Genomic DNA, 8,549 nt, shown 5'->3' on the forward strand with positions numbered 1-8,549 from the left:
GACAGTCAGACAGACTCCCGCATGCGCCCGACCAGGATCCACCCAGCACGCCCACCAGGGGCGATGCTCTGCCCACCAGGGGGCGATGCTCTGCCCCTCCAGGGCATCGATCTGTTGCGACCAGAGCCACTCTAGTGCCTGGGGCAGAGGCCAAGGAGCCATCCCCAGCGCCCGGGCCATCTTTGCTCCAATGGAGCCTCGGCTGTGGGAGGGGAAGAGAGAGACAGAAGGAAGGAGAGGGGGAGGGGTGGAGAAGCAGATGGGCGCTTCTCCTGTGTGCCCCGGCCGGGAATCGAACCCGGGACTTCTGCACGCCAGGCCGATGCTCTACCACTGAGCCAACCGGCCAGGGCCTCTATCTTAATTTTTCTAGACTCCATGCAAATAATACCTTTCTATTACTTCAGATAAGCCTGTTAAAATATAATTAATCAGATTAATTACAGCTTCCTTTAATGCCATTTCTTTCCTGATAATATACCATAATCACCTTAACTAAACTGGATATGTATCAAATTGATCAACCTCATGTATTAGACCTCTTTTATAATCTATTCCTTTTAGGCTGGGAGGAAAACATAAACATCTCATCTCTTAGATAGACTATTTAAGACTTGCATGGAAATAACCATGCAAGTGGTTATTTCCCATGACATGTTGTTTAGGACCGCCTAACTCTCAGAAGGTTGACTCACTGCTGCTGCCTTGTTGATATAATAAATGTTAATGTCCATAGCCCGGGCTTTACACAGAGTGGATGCTTGCTCATTGGTGGTTCTTTCTCACCACTCCCCACATATACTATTAAGAGAAAGTCTTCCTTGGAAATTGGTAGAAATTTGTCAGTAACTAACCTTCATTAGACATAATCCCACTATTTGCAGTAAACATACATTCTCCACTCCCCACTTTTCAGCACCAAACTACCCAGAACTTCCATTCAGAGATTCGTAAGGTACTTGGTAAGTAACTTCATAATTACTTAGAGTCAAGGAAGACAGATGGCCCTAAAGATTTTCCAACCAAGAAGAGCTAACCTGACCCTGGGATCCTGACACATATCATCTCTCATCTCAAGAGATGTCCCATCACAATCTCTCTGTCTCTGCTCTTCTATGTTTTCTACGTGGCAGCCATGTCAGTCCACTGCTTAAGAGCCAGAACAAAGTCCAGATTTCCCAGCAGGTAATATAGAATTTTCTACAGTCTAACCTCTATCTATTTCCCAATAATCCTCATGCTGTTCAACTTAATAACACTGAACTCTAGAGAATTTCCTGAGCAACCATCCTCTCCAACTGAAACTCTCCTTAATATGTTTTTAAAGGCAGACTATATTTCATCTCATCTGGGATATCATCCTTCCACTCCACCTGACTTCTGCCCTTGTGCCTTTCTCTGCACTGCTGGACTGGCCCCTCATCCTCCATGCTCCAAAAATGCTCTGAAGATAGCTCCATGTACTGAGAGTGCTATGTAGACATTATCTGAATTTTGTCTCTCTCAGTACATTATAAGCTCCTTGATAACAATTTCAGGGTCATATTTAACTTTGCATTCCTGCTATCTGGCTAATATAGGTATTTAATAAATGAGATAATGTATACAAAGTATGTAGCACAATATCTGACACAGTAAGTGATCCATTCATGTTGTTATTGTTCATTTGTTGAATGAAACCAATGGTTACTGCTCACATGTTCACAAGCAAGAATGTGTTTGCTTTCTTCCTGGAAAGAGCTAAGAAGAGGAAGGCTGAATGAAAAGAAAAGAATCAGAAAACACACATAGAAAACAATGACAAGTCTAAAGACACTAAAGCAATTAGGTAAGCTAAATCTAATGAGGTTAGAAGATTAAACAAACGTAGGGGAATTTGACACATTTTCTTGGCAGTATAGATAGTCTTTACTATGAAAGCAACTTTGAGGGAAGTGGAAAATTCCCTATACCCTGAGTCACTAAAAACTAGAACAGATAGCGTGGTTGCCACCGACTCTGCCCGTGGGGTCGTACCAGCCTCTCCCCTGACTGCCTGTCTTCCAGCAGCAGCCAAGGCACAGTAAGTAGGTACCTTGTAGGCATCTTTGAACTCTAAAAACAGAAAAGATATGCTTTTAAGGGTTAATGCTGAGGAACACTATGGAATCTTCGAATGATAACCAGTCATCTCTGTAGCAGTTACCAAGAAGAGGGTTTTGGGTGAAACTGAAGACAATCTGGAAGAGATGATGGGCTTAAATGATCTGCCTACCCCACCACTTGCTTGCATGGTCCGTAAAGCAGTGTTTGAGGTGCAAGAGCAGAGAGACTTGAAGTACTTTTCGGCATCTGTGACAACCAGGTTACATCTCAGTGTTTAAGAGCTTTAGAAGAGTCAGAGTACATTTCAGCAAGCCTGAAGCAGCAGCAAGTGCGCCAATACCATGAAACAGACTCCAATGGGAAGAAGCAGAAGCTGTATTTGCACAGGTCCCAATGGCCAGTGAGATATGGGACAGATCATATCTGTTGCCAGCCCAGCGGATCAAGCAGTTCTTCATCTCATCTCCCTTCCAGCATCTCCAGGTGGCAGCAGGGTGAAGATGCAATGCCTGTTATAAATTATGATTTACTTTGAGCTATTTCCAGATTGGCACTAGAAAAATATGAATTTCACGCAGGAACTGAGTAGACACCCAGCATGGTGGTTCATGTCTATGAAAGTGAAATTGAAGAGAAAGAAGAAACAAAGAAAAAAAAAACAACAGAAAATTACCCAAATGAGACGCCCTCAACTTCCCACACAGCACTGAGTAAGCACCAGACCTTTGATGGCCAGATGTGTGGCAGCTGCCGCCTTGGGCCTCAGTCAAGGACCGCTGCTAGTGGTGGGTTTATTGCTGCTGATGGTGTAGGGGAGGAGGGTAGGAGACTCAGTGTGATCACCAAGCCTGCACTGCGAGCACAGTAGTATGGAGTAGTGGCTGATTTTACTTGGTCAAAATTTTAACTGATATTCTCAACAGCACTTAAAAGGATTAGCCCCCGACAAATGGCATGGACCATTTTTAAAAGTAGCAAATTAAGAAAATGACTCCTTCCAGCAATATTCATTTCCCTGATTTGAGTAACATGGGCTCCTCCAAAACTAAACTATAGTCACTAAGTGCTATACTATTTTTATTAATTTAAAAATAATCTTACAATTTTAATGCCCTAGACCCCTGGTCGGCAAACTGCGGCTTGCGAGCTACATGCAGCTCTTTGGCCCCTTGAGTGTGACTCTTCCACAAAATACCACGTGCAGGCACTACTGTGATAAGGAATGTACCTACCTATATAGTTTAAGTTTAAAAAATTTGGCTCTCAAAAGAAATTTCAGTCGTTGTACTGTTGATATTTGGCTCTGTTGACTAATGAATTTGCCGACCACTGCTAGTGTTTATTTTTGTGCTGCTATAATACCTTCTAACTAAAACACTTGATCAAAGGTTAAATTGTTATTCAGTATACATGAAATTTTTTTTTGCATGAAAAGAAACCTGAAATATAAACAAACTCCTAAAAAATCATTTTTTTCAAGTATTTTTTTCTTTAGCTTTGGGGAAGAAATGCCATATTTATTTTGAGCATCAGAATCAAATGGCACAAATCTATGTGCACATTGTTCTCTTGCTTGGAAGTCGGAGGAAAGTGATGCACACACCACTCCTACTTTGGAAGGGGGATCTATGACCAGTGCGCCTGACTGATTATGACATAGGTGGTGACTACAATCTGCCACTTGTGATCATGCCATGGCCTTTAGCACACTGAATTGTCTTCAATCACCAGCTGAATTTTTCTATGCTACACATATTTGTGTGTGTCATTCATAGACTTTGCATTAGAAAGACAATCAGATTTTTTTATTGATTTTAATTTATTGTTTACATAGATTCTAGTGTTGCCCCAAATGCATCCCCTTCCCCCGTATTCCCCTCAACATCTTTCTTACCCCCCTCCCCAAAGCGCCCTCCCCCCTTCCCTTCAGGTTTATCCCATCCTATCATCCCCTTTCCCTCTGTTCTCTTTCCTTCTGGTCCCTTTGAACCCTCCTCTGTCTCAATTCCATTCCTCAGTTCACATTGTTCATTGGATTACTCAACTGAGTGAGGTCATATAATATTTTTCTCTTTCTGCCTGGCTTATTTCACTTAACATAATAGTTTCCATGTCCATGCATGTTGTCGCAAAAGGTAAGATTTCCTTCTTTTTCATGGCCCCATAGTATTCCACTGTGTATATGTACCACTGCTTTTTAATCCACTCATCCACTGACAGACACTTGAGCTGTTTCCAGATCTGCGCTATTGTGAACAATGCTGCCATAAACATGGGGGTACATTTCTCCTTTTGAAACAGTACTATGGTGTTCTTGGGGTATATTCCTAAAAGTGGGATAGCTGGCTCAAAAGGCAATTCGATTTTTAATTTTTTGAAGTATCTCCATACTGTTTTACACAGTGGCTGCACTAGTCTGCATTTCCACCAGCAGTGCAGGAGGGTTCACTTTTCTCCACATCCTCGTCAGCACTTACTCTGTGTTGTTTTGTTGATGAGCTCCATTCTGACTGATGTGAGGTGATGATATCTCATGTGGTTTTAATTTGCGTTTCTCTAATGATTAGTGATGTTGAGCATTTTTTCATATTTCTATTGGCCATCTGTATGTCCTCTTTGGAGAACTGTCTAGTCATCTCTTTTGCCCATTTTTTGATTGGACTGTTTATCTTCCGGGTGTTGAGTTTTACAAGTTCTTTAAAAATTTTGGTTATTAATCCCTTATCAGACGTATTGTCGCACATGTTCTCCCATTGTGTAGTTTGTCTTTTTATTCTGTTCTTACTGTCTTTAACTGTGCAAAAGCTTTTCAGTTTGACATAGTCCCATTTGTTTATCCTTTCTTTTATTTCACTTGCCCGTGGGGATAAATCAGCAAATATATTGCTGCGAGAGATGTTGGAGAGCTTACTGCCTATGGTTTCTTCTAAGATGCTTATGGTTTCACGACTTACATTTAAGTCTTTTAACCATTTTGAGTTTATTTTTGTGAATGGTGTAAGTTGGTGGTCTAGTTTCATTTTTCTGCAGGTAGCTCTCCAATTTTCCCAACACCATTTGTTGAAGAGGCTTTCTTGACTCCATTGTATTTCCTTACTTCCTTTGTCAAATATCAGTTGTCCATAAAGGTATGGGTTTATTTCTGGGTTCTCAGTTCTGTTCCATTGATCTATATGCCTGTTTTTATGCCAGTACCAAGCTGTTTTGAGTACAATGGCCTTGTAATATAACTTGATATCAGGAAGTGTGATACCACCCACTTTATTCTTCCTTTTTAAGATTGCTGAGGCTATTTGTGTTCTTTTTTGGTTCCATATAAATTTTTGGAATATGCGTTCTATATCTTTGAAGTATGTCATTGATATTTTAATTGGTATTATACTGAGTTTATAAATTCCTTTGGGTAATACAGACACTTTAATGATGTTTATTCTTTCTAACCATGATCATAGTATATGCTTCACTTGTTTGTATCTTCCTTGATTTCTTTTATCAGTTTTATAATTTTCTGAGTAAAAGTCTTTAATCTCCTTGGTTAAATTTACTCCTAGGTACTTTATTTTTTGGTTGCAATAGTGAAGGGGATTGTTTCCTTAATTTCTTTTTCTAACTGTTCATTTTTGGTATACAAAAATGCCTCTGATTTCTGAATACTAATTTTACACCCTGCCACCTTGCTGAATTCATTTATAAAGTTCAGACTTAAGGGTTTACTATATACAATATCATATCATCTGAAAATAATGATAGTTTTACTTCTTCTTTTCCAATTTGAGTGCCTTTTGTTTCTTCTTCTTGTCTGATTGCTGTGGCGAGGACTTCCAGGACTATGTTGAATAAGAGTGGTGAAAGGGGGCACCCCTGCCTTGTTCCTGATCTTAAGAGGATTGCTTTTAATTTTTGCCCATTGAGTATGATGTTGACTGTGGGTTTGTCATAGATGGCCTTTATCATGTTGAGGTATGTTCCCTATATTCCCACTTTGCTGAGAGTTTTGGTCATGAATGGGTACTAGATTTTATCAAATGCTTTTTCCGCATCTATTGAAATGATCAGGTGGTTTTTCTCCTTCCTTTTGTTTATGTGATGAATCACATTAATTGATTTGTGAATATTGTATCAGCCTCCCCAGAATAAATCCCACTTGATCATGTTATAAGATTTTTTTTCATATATTGCTGGATCCAGTTGGCTAATATTTTGTTGATGATTTCAGCATCCAAATTCTTCAGGGATATTGGCCTATAATTTTCTTTTCTTGTGTTGTCGTTGCCTGGTTTTGGAATCAGAAATATGCTAGCCTCATAAAAGGAGCCTGGAAGTCTTCCTTCCTCTTGAATTTTTTTAAATAGTTTGAGAACAATAGGAGTCAGTTCTTCTTTTAATATTTGGTAGAATTTACTTGTGAAGCTATCGGGCCCCAGGCTATTGTTTGTTGGGAGTTTTTTGATAACTGTTCCTATCTCATTTGTTGTAATCAGTCTGTTTAGGTTTTCTGATTCTTCCTGATTGATTTTTAAAATATATGTTTCAAGGAATTTCTTCATTTTATTTAGGTTGTCAAATTTTTTGGCATACAGTTCTTCATAGTATTTTCTTACAATTCTTTGTATTTCTGTTGTGTCAGTTGTTATTTCTTCACTCTCATTTCTAATTTTATTTGAGTCCTTTCTCTTTTTTTCTTGATGAGTCTGGTTAAAGATACATCTATCTTGTTTACCTTTTCAAAGAACCAGCTCCTTGTTTCATTTATCCTCTGTATTGTTTCTTTAGCCTCTATGTCATTTATTTCCGCTCTAATCTTTATTATTTTCTTCCTTCTACTCCCTCTGGGCTTTACTTGCTGTTCTTTTTCTAGTTCTTTTAGATGCAGGGTTGTTTATTTGAGCTTTTTCTAGCTTCTTAAAGTATGCCTATAATGCTATGAACTTCCCTCTCAGAATTGCTTTTGCTGTGTCCCATAAATTTTGAGTCATTGTATGCTCATTATCATTCATTTCTAGAAATATTTTTATTTCTTTGATCTCATTGTTAACCCATTCATTATTTAATAACATGCTATTTAGTTTCTAAGTGTTTGAGTATTTTTCAGTTTTTCTGTTGTGGTTGATTTCTAGTTTCATGCCATTGTGATCAGAGAAAATGCTTGATATAATTTCAATCTTCTTAAATTTGTTGGGACCACTTTTGTGCCCTAACATGTGGTCTATCCTAGAAAATGTGCCATGAGCACTTGAAAAGAATGTGTATTCTGCTGCTTTAGAGTGAAAGGTTCTGAAGATATCTATTAAATCCAGTTGATTTAGTGTGTCCTTTAAGTCTGCTGTTTCTTTGTTAATATCTTTCTTGAGGATCTATCTAGTGATGTTAGTGGGGTATTGCAATCCCCTACGATTATAGTATTGCTGTTGATCTCACCCTTTATATCCATCAAAGTCTGCTTTATATATTTAGGTGCTCCTATATTAGGTACATAGATATTTATAATGGTTACATCTTCTTGTTGGATTGCTCCCTTTATCATTATGTAGTGACCTTCTTTATCTCTTACTATAGCTTTTGTTTTAAAGTCCGTTTTGTCTGATATAAGTATTGCTACCCCAGCTTTCTTTCATTTCCATTTGCATGAAATATTTTTTTCCATCCTTTTACCTTCAGTCTATGTGCCTCTTTTGTTTTAACGTGTGTCTCTTGTAGACAGCATATGTATGGGCCCTGTTTTCTTATCCATGCAGCTACCCTATGTCTTTGGATGAGATCACTTAATCCATTTACATTTCAAGTTATTACTGATATATAGTTGTTTATTGCCATTTTATTTTTTAAAACTGTATTTCTTTTTTGCTATATTCTTTTCTCCCTTTGATCAGTTTACAACAGGCCCCTTAACATTTCTTGTAGCATTGGTTTCGTTGTAATGAATTTCTTGTGTTTTGTGTGTGTGTGTTTGGGAAGCTTTTTATTTCTCCTTCAATTTTAAATGATAGCTTTGCTGTATAAAGTAGTCTTGGTTGTAGGCTCTTGTTCTTCATTACTTTGAATATTGCTTGCCATTCCCTTCTGGCCTCATGAGTTTCTGTTGAGAAGTCAGATGTCATCCTTATGGGGGCTTCTTTGTAGGTGATAGCCTTTTTTTCTGTAGCAGCTTTTAATATTTTCTCTTTATCACTTAGCTTTGGTATTTTAATTATGATGTGTCTTGGTGTAGATTTCTTTAGGTTTCTCTTTAATGGAGTTCTCTGTTCTTGTTGAACTTGTGTGACTTTTTCCTGCATCAATTTAGGAAAGTTTTCAGCTATGATATGATTGAACAAAGTCTCTATTCCTTATTCTTTCTCTTTTTTTTTCAGTAACCCCTATGATACAGAAGTTATTTCTCTTCATGTTGTCACAAAGCTCTCTTAGAGTTCACTCTGACTTTTTTAGTCTCTTTTCTTTTTTCTGCTCTGCTTGCGTGCCTTCAT

General features: G+C 38.3%; 1 pseudogene; it reads left to right on the forward strand.

Moving 5' to 3' along the window:
- The first annotated feature begins 2,127 nt into the window (after positions 1–2,127).
- On the forward strand, positions 2,128–2,953 carry LOC136404220 (calcipressin-3 pseudogene; annotated as a pseudogene).
- Positions 2,954–8,549: the final 5,596 nt, after the last annotated feature.

The sequence above is a fragment of the Saccopteryx leptura genome, chromosome 4, assembly GCF_036850995.1.
Source record: "Saccopteryx leptura isolate mSacLep1 chromosome 4, mSacLep1_pri_phased_curated, whole genome shotgun sequence".
NCBI lineage: Eukaryota > Metazoa > Chordata > Mammalia > Chiroptera > Emballonuridae > Saccopteryx > Saccopteryx leptura.